The sequence below is a fragment of the Crassostrea angulata genome, chromosome 9 (genome assembly GCF_025612915.1).
Source record: "Crassostrea angulata isolate pt1a10 chromosome 9, ASM2561291v2, whole genome shotgun sequence".
NCBI lineage: Eukaryota > Metazoa > Mollusca > Bivalvia > Ostreida > Ostreidae > Magallana > Magallana angulata.
Genome location: NC_069119.1, coordinates 37,845,007 through 37,866,411, shown reverse-complemented (window position 1 = coordinate 37,866,411; position 21,405 = coordinate 37,845,007). Strand labels below are relative to the sequence as shown.

The following is a 21,405-nucleotide window of genomic DNA, read 5'->3' as shown; positions in this document are numbered from 1 at the left end:
AGGAGAAACGATGTCTTCCTCCACGCTCTGTCACCACTACAGCACTAGACCAATAGTCATCATAGTCAGACACCACGACATCCCCATTGTTGTTCTCTGTTATATAGATAGGGTATCTATGCAGTCTCCATCCTGTGTTGTCATGTTGTATGGTTTGTGTCAGTTGTCCGCTCTGGTTGTACCGGGTTACCTTGCCTGTGTATGTATGTACATAACACATCCCGACCAGTAGATCCCCAGTGGACGGGGACCAGAACACACACAGTGGTCTCCATGTAGAGTCTGTTCTCTCTATAAATGTGGTGGTTGTTTTCATATCCTTTGACAGTTTGTTGATGTTATCATTCCTATCTATATAAATCAGTTCACTCTCACTGTTCACTGTGTGTAATCCATTACCTACATTTAAACCACTCCATGAATCCTCCACACGATGTAGAGGGACACCTGTTGTGTCTGTCAACATGAGATTGTTTCTACCATCACTGACCCAGACCCGGTCTGATGTCACACAGGAAATGTGTAAACAACGACCAACACCTGTCACTGTGAGAGATTGATGGAGCTCAGCACCAGACGTCAGTTTCAGCAGACACTGGTTTCCTACGCGTCGGTTTCCTCTCTCTGTGATTTGGATTGCACTCAGTGACTCCATCACATCCTCCTTGTTGAGTGACTCAGTCATGGAGAGCTGGCTGGTGTGGAGTGTAGGATGTATCTGGGGGAGGGCTGTCTTTATGGAGGAGAGGAATTGTAGCGGTCTGATTACTCTCCTCTGTTCATATATGTGTACATATCTCTGTAGGCTGACAATATGTATGATCATTTCTTTCTTCTGTTTTAAACATCTGTGTTTGAAATCAAAGTCACAGAACACATTACACATGAAATCTTTCTGTATATAGTCAATGAGATGCTTCAGTGTCTGGGCCTTTGTTAACATCTCTGATTGATAGAGGGAGAATTCTGTGCGACAGGTTTTGAAATCAGTTTTGATTCGTGGCAGAAGAACAGGTCTGTAAAATAGAGCCTCACTTCTGATGGTGTGAATGGTTCCTCTGTGTTGTTGTCGCTTTGTGTCATAGGATGTTGTAATAACTAATTGTCGGTGATTTCTATGCTGTGTGCAATGGTAACATACAGGAACTTGACACGGTTCACAGTACTTTATATAAACATGGCTAGAATGTCTCACACAGATCTCTTGTGTTGGGATGTAGTTGATTTTATCACGGTGTGACACAACATCATGGTCTATTGTTTGGAGATCTTTTACATGGTTCTCTTTACACTGGGGACACAGATCACATGGACACGATACACAATAGTACTCTGTGTCCCCCGGACACTTAGAACACTGATGTACTTTACATGGAGTGCTTGCTGTTTCCATTGTGTGGAGGAACTAGGTCTCAAAATCACAACCTGTTTAATTAAAAATAAAGTGACAGTTTTAAATGAAGTCAACCACATTCTTTCCACATATAACTATCACATTTATTATAAAATGTTTTCATTTAAAGTATGTTTCTTTAATGTAATAATATATCATTCCTACAAAGATAATAATGATTCATATATATAATGATTCATCAATATGGCTTTGGTTACAGAAACACTCAACTTGTTGAGGAAATGGCCCAAAATATGATTGACATTAGAGAGAGGGAGAAAGAGATAGAGAGAGAGAGAACTCATTCTTATTAAGTAAACATGCTATTTTGTTTTCTCTTGTTATCTCTCTATCCCTTTCTAGAACATTTTCCAGACAGAATTCTCTCTCTCAGGCTTAACATGTACTCTTGTTTCTTTTCTTTCACTCTCTCTTTCTCTCTCTCTCTGTATATATCTCAGACTTTTATTGCTTAGCTTATTTCTCATTCCTTAATTCATTCTATATCCCTTCTCAATATTTTTCTGCTTTCATACGTGCTTGCTTTCTCTGAGAGAGAGAGAGATAGAGAGCGAGAGAGAAAGAGAATTCTCTCTTTCTCTCTCTGAGACCTCTGTGTAATCTTGTTTTCTCTTTCTATCTCTCTATCTATCCTTTTCTTACTCTCTAAAACATTTTCAAGACAAGAATTCTCTCTCTCTCTCTCTCTCTGAGGCTTAACATGTACCCTTGATTCTTTTCTTTCAATCTCTCTCTCTCTTTTCTCTCTCTCTCTATTTCTCTGTATATCCCTCAGAATTTTCTTGCTTAGCTTGATCTCATGTTTCTAATTCCTTCTTTCATTCTTTATCCCTCTTTCTCAAAATTTCCCTGCTTTTTACATGGTTGCTTTCTCTGAGAGAGAAAAGGAGCTTCATAGCTTAACTTTATCTCTCTCTCTCTCTCTCTCTCTCTCAGTATATATCTCAGAATTGTCTTGCTTAGCTCATTTCTCATTCTTTCTTTCATTCTATATCCTTTTCTCAATATTTCTTTGCTTTCATACATGCTTGCTTTCTATGAGAGAGAGAGAGAGGAGAGAAACTTCTCTTTTCTCTCTCTCTCTGTATATCCCTTAAAGTGTTTTTGCTGCGTGGACCCTGAGGTCCACGCAGAAAATATATAAACAAAGTTAAACCGCATGCTATGGGGAAAATTCAGCCTGCGCATGAGCTAGCCTGGTTCCTGTGCCTAATGGGTAGCTCAGGGAACCAGGCTAGCACACGTTTATCTGAATCGGGATCAGGATTCCGTGCCATATGCACACATAAGTTCAAAGGCGCTGTAATTGTAAAGTTGTCGGTAAACAGTATAGAAACAAAGTAAACGTTTAAAGAAATGATTGGCATGTGATATGAACTATCAGTATTTTTTTATAAGTTAATGTTATGCCGAAACTACAACATGCATCAAATAGCATAATTTGCAATCATGAATGTTTTGTTGTTTTCCGAATACACATGTAACTTAACTTTACTTTTATAGTAGGCAAGGCTAGAGAACTTCCCGATTAAATTTTTTAAGCATTTAAGTATGATTGAATAAATATGTCACTGTAGAAAAGTTTAAATCTCAAGAAAAATGCATTAAAATATGAAATTTTTAATTTACACAAAGCTGTCACTGCATACTAGTTAACAAAGTAGTGCGAATCGTAAAGTGAGCGCAAATAGTAGAATTCACCGAATGCCTGATACTATACACACAAACTTCATTCATAGATAGATCATAATTATTTTAGAAGTATGAACCCTATAATTCTGAGATAAAAAGTCAGGGCTATACATACCGGTACATGTATACGTAATACAACGTACAAATTTAGTGGTTAAAAGCAGAGGGCTAGAGTCGGTGGAAACTCTGATAATCTTAAGGCTTTCACGTTTTCGTTGGAAACACATGCAAATGGTCCACGTATTGTAGTCCTTTTTTAAAGGACAGCAACTTGTTTAACTTGAACTCATGTTTTTCATTCCTTCTTTCATTCTCAATTTCTCAAAATTTCTCGGATTTTAACACAGTTGCTTATTCTGAGAGCGAGAAAGAGAGTTTAATTGCTTAACTTAATCTCTCTTTCTCTCCCTCTTTCTGACTTAACATAGATCCTTGTGTCCTGTCTTTCATTTTTTCTCTTTCTTTCTCTCTGTATATATCTCAGACTTTTCTTGCTAAGCTTATTGCCCATTCCTTAATTCATTCTATATCCCTTTCTCTGTTTTTATACATGCTTGCTTTCTCTGGAGAGAGAGAGAGAGATAGAGAAAAAACAAATGGGAAAAGGGATTGAGAGACTGCTAAACAAGTATCCACTCTCTGACACTGCTCTCTCTCTCTCTCTCTCTCTGTCTCTCTCTCTCTCTCTCTCTCTCTCTCTCAATATTTACTCTCTCATACATGTACTGTTCTTCTCCCTCTCTCACCTAATTATCAAATATGTACAAAAATAGCAACACATCAATTATATTTGATGTCACTTGACAATTTGCTGATGGTCTATGACTAGCTTTTCCCCCTTACCCTGGCTGAGTATTTGACAGTGGCCTATGACTGGCTTTCCCCCTTACCCTGGCTGAGTATTTGACTGTGGCTTATGACTGGCTTTCCCCCTTACCCTGGCTGAGTATTCGACTATGGACTATGATTTGCTTTTTTACTGTCCCTTGGGAAAATAATTTGACAATATCCCAACTCTGACATTACCAGAACAATATACTTTTCCCTTGTTTGACAAAACAAACCTTAAATAAGGATGAGGGCAATAGTTATTTTGTCAATACCTTGGTAAGAAATTGATGTTGACCTTGGCCTATCCTAACAGTTCCTACCCCAGGGCTAACACAATGACTACTGCCCTCATTCCTATTTAAAAGCTGTATACTATGATGTCTATGAATGAAACACAACGACAGACGAGCGATTGCAATAGGTCTCCTGAGTGACCAAGAAACAAAAAGATTAGCTGCCTAATGAGAAATTCATATACTAGTATACATTAAAAATACATGAATACTATACCACATATGTATTTTGTTTTTCTTGACTTCATCCACTGTATCTCCGTGTATCATACACTTAAATCCTATAAAGAGACACATAATTCTACACACCAGTACATGTATAAACCAAAGTAATATTATACAGAAAATTTCAATTAAAACATATAGTAAGGCAAAAATACTGAGAGAGAGAGAGAGAGAGAGAGAGAGAGAGCGCATTACTAACACACTAATCTTTATCTAACTTGTGTGTTTGGAACTATTTTGTAATAATCAAGATAATTAATTACTCTGTGCATTTCCAGTTTTATTAAACATATTAAACATAAACGTAAGGATTTAAGAACAGAAATATAAATTGTACATTTATTAAAACCTTGGCTTGTTTTAAGTATAGGTGAAAAGGGGAACAACTCCTTTCAGTTAAAATTCAGTTATTCCCCTTTTCACTTTGCTTGATCAGTGAGACTTTGTTTATTTAAAAGCAGTAGTGTCCCAGAAACTTAGGTCAATCAACCTTCAGATTTGTATTTAAACTGATAATCCATGATCAATTCATCAATTTATACTATCATTAAAAGAAAAGAGAAGGATTAGCTGATTGAAAAGTTAATAGATCTATACAATCAACATTATACTGCTTTTAAAGTTGTGTCAGAGAAGGTTAACTCTTATCTAAATCACAGTTTAAACATAATGTACACAGATATCAATCAATTTATCCATCTTTTACCATTGTTGAGAGAATAATGATACATTTGATAGCTGAATAAATTACTGTTGTATCATAATTGGAACTAGAGCAAAGCTCGTTGCAAAGCAACGAGTGGGTCTTCCGTTAATGTCGAGAGAAAAGCTAGAAGTACCCGTAAGAAGCAGAGTTCTTAAGCCAATAACAAGAGTAACTAAAACAATCATAAAAAAATCGAATAATTCTTGGTACGACTTAACAAAATCCGAATGAATTTAAGAACGACTTAACAAAAACCTTTCCGATTTCAAGAATGTCTTAACAAAATAAACCCGAATGTGTTCATGTACGACTTGACACGATTATTTTTGGTAAGGCCAAAAAAAAAAAATTCCTGTTTCCTGTCGCCCGACCGACCCTATATTTTAACCCCCGACCCTAAAAATTTTTTCGATCGCCAAGGTTTTTTTTCCCGGAAATATTAAGATTGACCGACAGGTTTTAAATTTTAGCTAATCGGTCTTCTAAACGTTTGAGAATAAACCCTGACCTGTCTTGTCGATAAAGCGCACGATAAACATTGACTGCGTTAACATGGCGTGTCCGGAGACAGCCAGTGTGCTGTCTCTGGAATTCCAACCTTGTATACATTTGAAAGATGGCAAGAAATTTATCACTAGCGTAAAGGATTCAACAACATTTACACACCTCTTTGAATCTTACCATGATTGTCAGAATAATTCAAAAGAAGCAGAATTTACGGTGTCTGCACAAAATCAAACAAGAATACACGGTTCCTTATCGGTGGGGGAAGTCGTTCGCAACTTTTCATTAAGATCCTTTTTATTCATATGCAAAACAACCGACGATCCAGAGCTTAATAAACTTCAACAACATGCTGCAAATGCGACTAAAAAAGCTGTAAACGCATTTGAATTGCTGATGGCAGGTGGCCGTTCTATTCCCGACAAGAAACGTAGCAGGTATGTATCAAACTACAAACAAAGTACTTGACCATGCATACAGTTTCAAGGACATTTTATTTACCGGTATCAAGCAGCAAATGTGGGGTATATTTTTGTTAGCATATTAAAGAGATTGTTCTACATCAAATGATTTTAAATATTAAATAAGGTGTCAAAATATTCTGACATATTAAAAAGATCTTTTAACAATATACATTGTACATGTATGGCTCAATATTAAGACACTTTTTTCTTTGAAGAAATATATGCTGTTTGCTTAAAATAAGGTGCAAGTGAAATTTTTTATATTAAATGCTTGTGTTGTAAATAAATAGATTTTACTGAACTTTTTCTAGCTCAGGGGTCAAAGGTGGGCTTTCCAGAAAGGATGAGTTGTACAACAACTTAATTGAGACCTTTTTTAAGCAACACAAGTTGGATCTCCCTAAACCAGTGCTACAGACAGAGGGCAGCTATATAGTTCAAGTATGTGTTCCAAGGAAATTAATTTTAAAGATGATACTTCTTATTAAATTCATTTTGATGCAAGTTTAAAGATTGTTATTTCTCTGACAGATTTGACTTTTACTTTGGTAAGTTTGAAACTATGCAAAGGGATTGGTCATCTATGCTATTGCTAGTTAATAGTCTGTGCACTTATATATGGTTTTGTGTGTCTTCCTCCACTCTAATCCTTCAGTCTTCATTAATTCTCATCCTTGTATCTTCATCTTAAATGTCGTCATATTAATATATATATTTAACAAACATATACTGCTTACCAAATCTAATATAAAGATACATGTGCTATCCACAATGTACAGTTTTATATCAATAATGATAAATTTGTGCCTTCTTTTTTATAAAGACATGTATTATTATATTAAATATTAAGTGGAAAATAGAAGATAAGATGTTCAACTTAGATAGTTAAATGTTTAAGTTAACTTGATGAAGGTTTATAAGATAGTTATTATTTCAGGTGTTATGTAACGCGCTGTGGTACATTACGAACAAACATTTGACTATCAACGATGCTGCACATGACAGACAGGATCTAACTCCAATTCCTGATGCATTTGACATGTACCAAGGGTTTAATGAGGTCAAAAGGAAGAAAATGAAACAGATGCCTCTTGATGCTGGATGTCTTAAATCTCATGCAGAAACTTTATATAGGTCAGTTTAAATTTGTGCTACAACTCTTTTATTACTAAAAAATATAGTAAACGATCACCTTTTCAATATTTATTTTTGATGAACCAAAGATTATTTCTTATGCAGTGGCAAATTGTTAATGCTTTTTAAATATGAATATCATTTTTGTAGTGTTCTATTGAGACCCATAACTTCTTCTACTAAAGCATGGAGGAAGGGAAGTAAAGAAATTCAGGGCCTGGCTGACTGTTTTGATTCCTATAGCAACTACCTAAAAAGAAAGAATGAAGAAATGCAGACAACTCATGCAGAGATGCATCCTGCAAGAACAATTGCTGAAGATGCAACTATTGAGCATAGGACACCATCATCATTGGTTAAGCAGCAATACCACCTGCTTGATGCTATCATAAAAGGAAAGGAAGTTGGAGAATTTTTTATTTTTGATGAAAAAGAGCATGTTAATGAACCATTTATTGACTCAAAGCAGAAATACCGATTCCTTCAGGGTCTTTAGCTGTCTGTTCCAATAGACATACTTAAATTCAGTCCAGGTGGATCAACAACATCCTCATTCATAATCTGTAGAACACTAGAGAACCGTGCAGAGTCACAGATATTAGTTCAGGGTGCCAGGTTGTTGCAGACAGCAAGATCAGAAATTCAGGAATTTCACACCCGAGAGATGAAAAAAACATTCAAAGAGAAGATTAATAATATAACTTCCTTGTCACCATCTGTTATAGAATACATATACAAGGAGTTGGCATTTGATGGCAGTCAAACAACTAATCCGGTTATGCAAGAACGTTTACGTCTCATTTCATTAGGCCATACAGATTTAATTGCAGATCTAAGGCATACCAATCCAGGAAGACCAAACACGAAGTTTGATGTGTTTTTTGAAAAGCTTCAAGAAGTTCTTGAGAATATTACAGCTGCTGATGACAGGAGACATGGCCATGCACATCTCAGTGAATTCATTTCAATATCAGACATGATCCAGAGAGCAGTATCTACTTGTCCACCTGGTACCCCTGTTCCTTCAGCAAGTCTTGTAAAACTACAGTTTGCACCGAGAAATCCATATTGCCATGGGGCTTTGAACTTTACATCTCGTTTAAATGTACAGTTTAAAATTCAAAGAAGACAACTACGCACAACTCATCCTGACAGTCATTTCTGCAATGCTCAGTTTAAGTATCTAAAATCATTTGCTGTAGAGGAAGCTGAAAGATGCATGATGGTATGCTGCGATGATAAGGCAAAAGTACCAATTGGTGATCCTGGTGCTTCAGTATCAACAGGAGTAAGGGGAAAAAAATCAATTGTACCTACTTCCAGCACCCTTGTTGCCCTTGATCACGACATGACACGGTGTTCACTCACACCATCAGTTGTATTACAATGCGAAGTGCCAAAAAGTGTTGACAAATCTTTTGTACGTGGAAAGGTTTTTACTGTGCTGAATGATTCAATTTTTCAGACTGCATCTCCTTTTCGTCATGCAGCATTCCTTTCAAAGATGATGCTTAGTTCAGGCAATGATCCTAAGCCAATGCTGTTGAAATTCACAGACGGTGGAGTAGATCAAAGAAACACTCTGGAAGCTGTTAAACTAGCAAACATCTGCTTGTTTAAGGAGTTTAACTTGGACCTTTTAATCCATGCTCGCTGTGCACCAGGCCATAGTTATACAAATCCAGCAGAGAGGGTGATGAGCATTTTAAATCTAGGACTACAAAATGTGTCTTTAGAAAGAAAACCCTGTGAGAAAAAGATTGAAGATGCTTTGAAAAACAAGAATAGCATGGCAGAAGTCAGGGCTTTTCATGAAGAAAACCCCAACTTTAGAATAAGACAAGGGTGGACAGAATCTCTTGAGGAAGTAAAAAGAACCATTCAGAATAGATTTATCAGATTGAAGCTCAAAGATGAACCTGTTCAGGTCTTAGATCCTCTCAGTGACCAAGGTATTGAGGTAATGAAACGACACCTAAGAGAACTATTTCCAGACATGGACCTGACAAAATTGCAGAAGACACACACTAGAAAAATCAAGTCATACCAAGATTGGTTGGACCGTCACTGCAAATCTACACAGTATGTTTTCCAAATCAAGAAATGTGACAATGTATCTTGCTGCATTCCCCCTAGAAATTCTCAACCTTCATGGCTACCAGACCCCCAGTTAGATGCCACAGGTGAACATTATCTTCCATACTCAGAGGTGAGAGGGAAAGAAACAACAGAAAAGGACAGACCAACCCTGAAACTTTTGAAAAAAAAGAAACCACTAGTACCTGCAGAAGAACCTGCAGAAGGCGTTGATTGCTCGACTGTGCTGACAAATACATGTAAGAATGTTGATGTACTGGGATATATTGAGGAACCTCAATCAACACCAAGTCTGTGTACTGTACAGAATGCCAGATCAATTGTAGAATGCATAGAATGCAGGAAACCGCGTGTAGTATACTCAAAATACAGATTAACTGAAAGACAACAATATTCAATTGTATGTGACCTTAGTGAGCTAGAATACACCTGTGGATCACCGATACTCCCTCCTTCAAATCCATTATATAAAACGGTAATGGCGAGGTCAACCATCACATGTGAAAGTCCGGTTGAATTATCCTACTACAGGAGTGGTCTTGGCCATGCAAACCTTTGTTCATATTGTTGTGGAGAGGGGGAAGTTAATAAAGAACTCTTGCAGAAGTTCAAGACTGTTCTTCCCATCTGTGAAAGCTGCATCTTGCAGGGAAAGGACATTATTACACAGAGGCCCTATGGAAAATTTTAAAGCTTCATCTGAGGCCTGAAGACACTGTTTCCCCTATTAATATGACACATGTTTCAAGTTTAAAAAAATAAAATGTTTTTTAAAAATAAAATGTTTTTCCTACCTACCTACCCTATTTTTTTTGGTCAGGTGACAGGAAACAGAGATATTTTTTTTTTTGGCCTAAGAATTAATTTTACATTTAACTTCATGCTATTTTTTAAACCAAGAACGCAGAATCAAAATTTCCGGAAAAATCAAATTTTAAACCCCAATTTCTCTGTAGTTCATGGTCCGATTTAAAAACGAATTTCAGCGTTAGATCAAGCTTTAATTTTTGTTTTTGCTAAATGAAAAATATCAAATTATCACTTAGAAAAAAGTTATCATAAAAAGACTTACTAGCCCTTTTAGACCCTAATTTGAGGGACCAGTCCTTTTTTCTTTATATCAAATAAAAGGTCTCGCAAATGTAAACATATTTTGTTCACATGTATTCAGGAATTGTTAAACGTGTTAGAGATATCTGAACAGCTGTGTTTTAGGGGCCGACCCTTTAACTCCTTATCGGGGCCATCAACAAAAAATGTTTAGCTGCCATATTGTTAAGAATATTTTTCTTAACATTTTTTGTTCTACATTGCTTTTCAAAATATTTCTCCTTTTTCGGATATTAATGATCAAAGTTTTGACCTTTTGGCCCCTTGAAACCCCTAATTACGTAATATATGACCTAGGCATGGTACTGTACAGATAAACAGCTGTACAGTGAAAATTTTTGCTTCTATAATTAATAACAAATTTTTGTTCAGTAAAGAGTTATTGTAAGAAGACTTAAGAGCCCTCTTGGCCCCTAATTTGAGGGGCAGCCCCTTTTTCTTGATATCAAATGAAAGGTCTTGCAAATATAATCAGATATTGTTCACCAAGTGTTCACAAAGTGTTAACCGTTCTCGAGATATCTGTACAAATGTGTTTTAGGGGCCGACCCTTAAACACCTTAATGGGGCCATCAACAAAAAATTGAAGGTAGCATCTTGTACAGAACATTATTTTGAGCAACTTTTGTTCTACATTGCTTTTCAAAATAAGTCTCCTTTTCCCCATATAAATGATCAAGTTTTGAACTTCTGGCCCCTTGAAACCCCTAATTACATAATATATGACTTAGCTAAGGTACTGTTTATATAAACAGTTGTACAATAAACATTTTTGCTTTTATGATCGATAACAAATTATTGTTCAGTAAAAGGTTATTGTAAGAAGACTTTAGAGCCCTCTTGGACCCTAGTTTGAGGGGCCAGCCCCTTTTTCTTGATATCAAAGTAAAGGTCTTGCAAAAATAAACATCTTTTGCATTACATTATTTAACAAAATATGTATACATCAAAAGATACTTCAGAAAATGTTCAAAAAATTCGTGGAAAAATTTGGTGCTTGTTTTCAGGTTCGGGCGAGCTTCGAAGCCTTGCACAATTTTAATAAGTGAAGGCAATAGGGTACATCTACAAACATTTATCTACAATCCCTGAAAAATTTCAAGCTTCTATCTTTATTAATTTCGAAGGAGATGCGTGGACAAAATGACCCTTAAAAATTTACAAAATCGTCAATTTCTGAAACCGGAAGTGACGTCATAAGTTCAAATTTTAATAACCTCGAGTATGTACGATACCAAACAAGATCTGAAAGTTTCATGGAAATCGGTTGAATAGTTTTTGAGATATAAGCCACAAAAAAAGTCAGAGGAAGAATAATAATAATGAACTAGAGCAAAGCTCGTTGCAAAGCAACGAGTGGGTCTTCCGGTGGTGTCGAGAGTAAAGATAGAAGCTCCTGTAAGAAGCAGAGTTCTAAAACCAACTACAAAGAAAATTAAAAAAAATATTTAAAAAAAAAATCGAATAATTCTTAGTACGACTTAACAATGTCTGAATGATTTCAAGAACGAATTAACAAAAACCTTTACAATTTCTAGAACGACTTAATAAAAAAAGTCCCGAATGTCTTCAAGTACGAATTAACAATTTCCGAATTATTTTAGGTAAGAGTTAATTTAACTTTTAAAATAACACTATTTTCTTAACCAAGAACGTGGAAACAAAATTTCCGGAAAACTCAATTTTTAAATCCCAATATTTTTGTAATGCATCGTCCGATTTTAAAACGGATTTCAGTTTTAAATTAAGCTTAATAAAAGCTGCTTTGTTGTTTTATGACTTTTATCAAATTGTTGGTCAGAAAAGAGTTATTATAAAAAGACTTAATAGCCCTTCTGGTCCCTAATTTGAGGGGTCAGCCCTTTTTTTATATCAAATAAAAGGTCTTGCTAATATAAACATATTTTGTTCTACAAATGTTAACGAATGGTTAACCGTTATCGAGATATCTAAACAACTGTATTTCAGGGGCCGACCCTTTAACTCTTTACCGGGGCCACTAATAACAACATTTATGGTATCATATTGTTCAGAACATTATTTTGTTCTACATTGCTTTTAAAAAATATTTCTGCTTTTTCAGATATTTTAAAATGATCAAAATTTTGAACTTCTGGCCCCTTGAACCCTAATTACGTAATATATGACTAAGGTATGATACTGTACAGATAAACAATTGTACAATGAACATTTTTGCTTCTATAATTAATAACAAATTATTGTTCAGTAAACAGTTCTTGTAAGAAGATTTAAGACCCCTCTTGACCCCTAATTGGAGGGGCCAGCCCCTTTTTCTTGATATCAAATGAAAGGTCTTGCAAATATAAACATATTTTGTTCAACAAGTGTTCACGAAATGTTAACCCTTCTTAGGATATCTTTACAAATGTGTTTTAGGGGCCGGCCCTTTATCTCCTAAATGGGGTCATGAACAAAAAAATTTAAGGTAGCATATTGTACAGAACATTATTTTAAGCAACTTTTGTTCTACAATGCTTTTCAAAATATTTCTCCTTTTTCAGATATTATTGATCGAAATTTTGAAATTCTGGCCCCTTTAAACCCCTTATTACGTAACATATGACTTAGGTATGGTACTGTATAGATAAACAGCCGAACAATGAACATTTTTGCTTCTATAATTAATAACAAATTATTATTCAGTAAAGAGTTATTGTAAGAAGACTTTACAGCCCTCTTGGCCCCTAATTTGAGGGGCCAGTCCCTATTTCTTGATATCAAACGAAAGCCCGTGTAATTTGAAACAACTTTTGCATTACATCTTATAACAAAATATTTATACATCAAAAGATATCACAGAAAATGTGCAAAAATTTCGTGAAAAAATTTGGTGCCAATTTTCAGGTTCAGGCGAGCTTGAAGGCCTTTAGCAATTTTCATCATTGGAAGCATGGGGGTACATCTACATACATTCATCTACAATCCCTGAAAATTTCAAGCTTATATCTTGATTAGTTTCGGAGGAGATGCGTGGACAAAATGACCCTAAAAAATTTACAAAATCGTCAATATCTGAAACCGGAAGTGACGTCATGATTTAAAAATTTTATAAAATGTAGCGCCGATCATGCTTTATTTTTCCTGAAAATTTTGTGCGAATCAGTTGGATAGTTTTTGAGAAATAGCGCTCCAAAAAAGTCAGAAAAAGAAAAAAAAGAATAATAAAGAAAAAGAAACCGTAGAATAACAAGAGGGTCTTCCGTTGGAAACGGAAGACCCTAAAAAGAATCCGAAGAAAAACAAAAGGGTCTTCCGTTGGAAACGGAAGACCCTAAATATATGTTCATACTATACCACAGTTATAATAAATCTTTTTCCAAAACTGGATCAATTTCTACCTTGAATGAGGATAAAACACCTAAAAAGTAAACAATATATGATAATATATATGTCACAAACATTAATGCATTGTTTGCTTTATACATGTTATAAGTTCAAATTAGTGTTAACTATATGTAACCTTTCGAAAGCACATCAGCCTATCTATGAAAATCCTATCATTTTTTATTAATTGAAAACTTTAACTAACAAATCATTTTCTCAACTCCTACATTCTCGGTTTAAAGTTCTTGTACCACACTGTTTATCTAGGTCAGCACGAATTAAATGTTTGTGTTTCTGATAAAATTGGAAACGTATTTAAAACAATACATGCAATAATGCTGAAAATGTTACTAAATCAACTTAATCTTACAATATGCAAAAAAATAGTGAGTCACATAATTACAAAGTGGTATTTCTTCCCTTTTAAACCATCTCTTTAGGCGAAAAATTATGCTATACATCTGTATTTCAACATTAAACATACATTGATTAATATTGCACGCAAGAAAGATTAAAATGATTTTTTTAATATGACAATTACTTATTCAATCGTTTGTATTTTGATAATTTTTCTTAAACTGTAAAACCATTCTTTATACCTCTTTGAATTATAAGGCCTAACAAAAAAAAAAGGTTTGTTTCTGCTTTCCCGGCCCCCTAACTTAAACCCGCCGACCCAAAACTTTTTTTTCGAGTTTTTTCGTGAATTTCCGTTTTTATCCGTTTTTTTGTTAAAATTTCGTTTTTATCCGATTAAAAAATTTATTGTGTCCTCTGAATTTAAGTCGTAAAAACGCATATAGAACTTATTTAGATGTCATCAGTGTTGTGTAGGTGTTTGTTATTTACAAATGGCAGCACATGTCGTGCCAGTTGAGCTCGAGAAATGTTCCCACCAGCCGGGGAAGAAGTTCAGCAGATTCAGATCATTTAAACAAAGACAACAAATACTTAGGCTGTTTTTTTTTTTTATCTTACCCAGTTTAATAGATAAATTGTTTAATATGCACAATTGGACAGATGGAGAGGGGGAAAAAAAGAAAAGAAAAAGAAGCCGACCTATCGACCCTAATTTTTTTCAGCCTAAAAGCGGTAACAAACCTATTTTTTTGTCAGGCCGAAGACAAATAAATCAAAACAATATTTTACCAGTTTTTTCGACTATAAATTTTCTACTTTTTTAAACCACCTATAGCGAGCTATCTCATCATTTAAAGCCAGAATGTAGAAGTTGAGAAAATGATTTGACAGTGGGTTACTGTTGATTTGTTTATGATATATATATATATGTCTTGCCGAAATCACGCGGTACATAATTTTGTAGGTCATTTTTAACTTCATATTTTTACGATGTAACCTGATATATCGATATAAAACCTTTAAAAACTATCTTGAAATTATTCTATAATTGTAATTTGTACTTTATAACCTTCATCTGATCATAATAACGACAGTGTTCTCAAAACCCAGAGACCAGTTTTTTGCCACATTTTGGAGATTATGTAAAAATCGATGTTCATTTTCTTTATATCTAAATCAATTCACTACATACGATTAAAAATGTATGAAAAAGCTATCCTTTTTAAAAAGTTTTAGAGGAAATGAAAAATCTAATACAAATGACGAAATTTAAAAACTCGTTTAAAGGCTGATCGTGTGATAGTTTGGGAAGTGAACATGGTAAATGTAGAAGTTACCTATCCCGTTCGTACATACGTCCCTGGTCTGTTACGAAAAGTCAGTGAAACTTGAGTCGAAACATGGGTCGAAGCATAGATCGTCTTTAGTTCCGACATTTACATGTTAATATGAGGGCTTGCAAAGAGAAGTGGATGTAGGCTATGCCTGTCTACTTCTCAAATGAGAATACCTTAACTCATTTGGCGATTCGTTCCCGACCCTCACAAAACGAAAGTACATTTTACAAGAAAGAGGAAATATATGATTTATCTACACCCTCTCGATTTCCGAGTTCCCGTAGTTTTTGGTGTCATTATACAGTGGTGTCATTTTATAAGTTTCTATGTTCAGTTTGCACACTGTAATAGCTATTAACTAGTCACACTCCTCTTTTATAGTCAGCTGCTTTGTTCTGTAGCCCGATAACGATGATTCCACAAATTTCGAGGCCAAAATTAAGCAATCACATAAATGAAGTACACTGATATGTAAATAAAATAAATACCCATAAAACACAGAGAAACACAGTGAAACACAGAAAACTCTTACATTCTCATGCATCAGACGATCTGCGACGACAATGTACATCACGTGACTCCAAACGCGAGTATGACTAATGACGCGAAACATTCGAAGCTCGAAAAAACACTGCTCGTTGCAATGCAAGCATTGTATAAGGTTAAGAATAAAGAGTTTAAAAAACATATAGATTAAAAATAAAATCTCAGACAAAAATTTAGGATTTGAAAATGTTTTCTTACTGTTACGCTAGCCTCTCCAATATTAAAATCAAAGTACTGAAAAGCGCTAGCCTAATGTTAGAAATATAGCGAAGTACATTGAAGCGTTAATAGGGGCTAACTCCAGAAAAGTTTCTACGTAATGTTTTGACTGACCTTTGTCCAATCAGATCGTAGCTGAGCGGAGTTAAGACATCGCCGCTGCGCTAGTGACTTGAATATGAGAGAGAGAGAGAGAGAGAGAGAGAGAGAGAGAGAGAGAGAGAGAGAGAGAGAGAGAGAGAGAGAATTGAGTAAATTATAAATGGTGCCGATGAAGAAATAATCATTAGTTATAAACTTGGAAACAAATTAATTAAGGTCTGTGTATAAAAATTACATGTATATCCTATATTGTTATAACTTCAAAGCGTTTTAAAGAACGATTGTTAAAAGTTTTTTAGCCGCGCGCCGTCGACAACATGTACATGTATAAGAATTACGTAGCTAACCAACTAAATTTCCTAGCATGGAGTCCGAGAATACGGGCATTAAATATTTTAAAATGCGAACGAATGATCTCTGTTGTGAAAAGGAAAGGCAACGGAGGCGGGTGCTTAGTGGAAAAATAAAACAATGGCGGACAAATTCGTCCTAAGGTAAAGAATGTTTCACAATGAGAAACCGTGAAGAAAGTTTTATGCAAAGTAAATTTACAACCTATGTTTAATTCCAGGAATATTCGGCAAACTTTGATTAGAATATTAACGGTAACACAGTTTCTTAAATATTCGTACTGTCTTAGATGTTTGACATTACCTCATCCCATAATCTATATATAGACATCGTTGTTCCCTGGTTCTAGAATTTGAAAACACTTCAAAGTTTCATAAATTTATAAGCTATACTAGACCTTGATTTGTCACGTTATAACTATAATTGTTGATAGATAGTTCGCTCATCTGCGTCATCTATAATTTACCCCATTAACCAGTGAACTCTCTCTCTCTCTCTCTCTCTCTCTCTCTCTCTCTCTCTCTCTCTCTTTCTCTCAAATTAAGTCACGAGCCGCAATGTCTCAACTCCGCTTTTTACGATTAATATAGGTCAGACGACATGTTCCTCGAGAATCTTTTTTGAATCTCCTCGTAATAAAAAGTTCCAATAAAAAATATTAATTTTATAATTATTTTAAAAATGATTAAAATTTAATTGGATATGATTATGTGTCTCGATGGCCGAGTGGTTAAAACCGTCCCCGCCCACTGACAGAAGCTTTTAGGTTCTAGAGGTTGTGAGTTCAAAGCCCCGCCCCGGCCGAGATTTCCACAATAGTGAATGTTGCTGAGCTGTATATGTATTTATTTTTATATCAGCAACTCAAGTGTATTTTCAAAAAGATTATATAAAACATTGCATACACTAGTATTTTGCAGAAATGCCTGGTAAGGTACCCTCATTTTTTGCAAGAAAGCTTGTCAAAATAGTAGTAAACCATCAACATATTCCTGGAAAAAGTTATCTAAAATTGAGGAACGTGTCGTCAGACCTTAATAAACGTTTCTATGTACTTCGCTGTCTTTGTTTCAAACGAATGTTGCTTTATTTTGTTTATAATATCATTTATAAACACACTAAATTAGGTTATACTGCTTGCTACGAGTCTGTTTGTCGAAGAAAATAACATTTTGTAACTTTACGTTATTTGTAAACAAATATATAAGACTAGAGCTTTGTGTTCATAACAATGAAATATTACCTCTGTATTCAACACAACTCATATTTCTTTGAAATTATTTACTTTAGCGTAAATACTATTAATAAGGAAGTATAGATTATAGACATGAATTGGTGTAAAATGAACTAAATCTATTTTGTGTTATCGCATCAATCATACCGGGATTCACATTTACAAATAGTTCTATACACAATAGAGACACGTATATTTCAAATAGAGTCTCATTCTTAACACACGAAATATCTAATGGTTTTTAAATACAATTGATTCTCTTCCTCATCTCAAACATGCACTCATGAATTTGGTCTTCTGCTTGAACAAGGGAAAGGAAATATATCGCATCATGTTTTTACATTAATCCCTCTCTCTCTGGACCCCAACAATTAATCCCTCTCTCAGGAAACCCAAATGTTCTGTAATCTAAAAAATAAACCCGTAATCCCTCTATCATAATCAAAAAGGCGTGATTTTCTTTTTTATCATGAAGTAATAATCATATTGTTGCAACCACTATTGAAATAAAACCACTATTGAAATAAATTATTTCAATAGTGGTTGGGAATGTATTTCATTAAAAATATCACTTTGCAACCACTATTGAAATAAAACCACTATTGAAATAAATTATTTTAATACTGGTTGGGAATGTATTTCATCTGAAGAATCACTTTACAACCACTATTGAAATACAACCACTATTAGTGTTCCGGGATGTATTCCATTTTGAAATTCAATTTACAGACACTGTTGAAGTACAACTACAATGAAATTTTTTTTTCAATCGTAGCTTAGAATGAATTTCTTCTTTGATATTTCTTTAAAAATTTACATTTTTTTCTTTAGATTTCTCTTTCTACAAACATATCATGTCCTATGATATTATTGTGAACATCTTGTAAATTGCCAGAACTATTATTCAAACCCCCTGTATATTGATTAATTATTTATTGATAAATAGTATTATAAATATCACTATTAATATAAATGATTTCAATAGGGGTTGGGGTGTACATCACTACAACCACTATTGAAATAAATTATTTCAATAGTGGTTAAGGATGCGATTCATTTCAACCACTATTGAAATAATTTATTTCAATAGTGGTCGGGGATACCTTTCATTTCAACCACTATTGAAATAAAGTATTTCAATAGTGGTTGATGATGCATTTCAGTTTTATGTCTATTATTATGTTTGTTTGTAACACTTTCCATTCTGCTTGGGGAGTTTCTGAAGAAAAGAAGTATGTCTTATGAGATGATGAATTCCTTTTTGATTATGATGTTTTTTGATTTACCTCTATATGGTCATGTTTCCCATACCACCTATCATCTGGAACCGAAAGTGTTATACACAGTCGGATAATAGGCAATAAAATAACATCCTACCACTATTGAAGTATTTTATTTCAATAATGGTTGTAATGACCCACATCCTTAACCACAATTGAAATAAATTATTACAATAGTGGTTGTAATGAAATGCATACCTTACCACTATTGAAATAATTTATTTCAATAGTGGTTATAATGAAACGCATACCCAACCACTATTGACATAATTTATTTCATTCAATATTGGTCTTAATGAAGTACATCCCCAACCATTATTGAAATCATTTATCTTAATAGTGATATTCAATGTTACATATATCTATAATGATAAATAAGCTATAAATTATTTTTTTTAATATGCAGGGGTTGTGAATAGAAGTTCTGGCAATTTACAACGTTGTCTTCTAGGACAAATAATTTACAATTTCAATAAAACATGATATATCTAAGAGAAAGAGAAAGGTAAAGAAACAAGAGGCCCATGGGCCACATCGCTCACCTGAGGAACAATAGGTATGATAAAATCAGCTTAATGGAGTCATAATACAAACTATCTGGACAATGTACAATAATACATGTAGATCCTGTATAAATAAAATCCATTTTCTCCTGGATATTCTTATGTTTATAATCATTAGTCCCTTTTCTAACAAGATGATTTTATAGTCATATCATATGTTGAGTATTGCAGTTCTCAAAATGATCCTTAACAATAGTTTATATATTAGATATAAACGTACATCAAACTCTGAACCTTCTCGGGAGGCCAAAGAATTGTCCTGGGGCCAAAGTCTTAACAATTATAAAGAAACATCTGGCTGATTAGTTTCTGAGAAGATTTTTAAAGATTTACCCTATATATTCCTTTGTTAAACTTTGACCCCCCATTGTGGCCCCACCCTACCCCTGGGAATCATGATTTTCACAACTATGAATCTACACTACCTGAGGATGCTTTCACACAAGTTTCAGCTTTCCTGGCTGATTAGTTTCTGAGAAGAAGATTTTTAAAGATTTACTCTGTTTATTCCTATGTAAAACATCGACCTCCCATTGTGGCCCAAACCTACCCCCAGGGTTATGATTTTCACAAATTTGAATCAACACTACCTGAGGATGCTTCCACACAAGTTTCAGCTTTCCTGGCTAATTGGTTTCTGAGAAGAAGATTTTTAAAGATTTACTCTATATAATCATATGTTAAACTTCGACCCCCCCCCCATTGTGGCCCCATTTTACCTCCAGGGGTTATTATTTTCACAACTTTGAATCAACACTACCTGAGGATGCTTCCGAAGAAGTTTCAGCATTGCCGGCTAATTAGTTTCTGAGAAGAAGTTTTTTAAAGATTTACTCTATATATTCCTATGTTTAACTTCGATCCCCCATTGTGGCCCCGCCCTACCCCCGGGGGTCATGATTTTCACAACTTTAAATTGACACTACCTGAGGATGCATCCACAATAGTGTCAGCTTTCCTGGCTGATTAGTTTCTGAGAAGAAGATTTTTAAGATTTACTCTATATTTTACTATTTTAAACTTCGATCCCCCATTGTGGCCCCACCCTACTTTCAGGGGTTATTATTTTCACAACTTTGAATCAACACTACCTGAGGATGCTTCCGAAGAAGTTTCAGCATTGCCGGCTGATTAGTTTCTGAGAAGAAGATTTTTAAAGATTTACTCTATATATTCCTATGTTTAACTTCGATCCCCCATTGCGGCCCCACCCTACCCCGGGGGTCATGATTTTCACAACTTTAAATTTACACTACCTGAGAAAGCATCCCCAAAATGTCAGCTTCCCTGGCTGATTAGTTTCTGAGAAGAAGATTTTTAAAGATTTACTCTATATATTCCTATGTTAAACTTCGATCCCCCATTGTGGCCCCACCCTACCCCCAGGGGTCATGATTTTCACAACTATGAATCTACAGTAACTGAGGATGCTTTCACACAAGTTTCAGCTTTCCTGGATGATTAGTTTCTTAGAAGAAGAGTTTTAAAGATTTACTCTATATATTCCTATGTTAAACTTCGATCCCCCATTGTGGCCCCACCGTACCCCGGGGGTCATGATTTTCACAACTTTGAAACTACACTACCTGAGGATCCTT

At 34.8% G+C, this 21,405-nt stretch overlaps 1 pseudogene; it reads right to left on the bottom strand.

Annotated features, from left to right (window-relative positions):
• LOC128163002 (uncharacterized) overlaps positions 1-21,405 on the bottom strand; it is a 206,920-nt pseudogene that overhangs the window by 4,669 nt on the left and 180,846 nt on the right.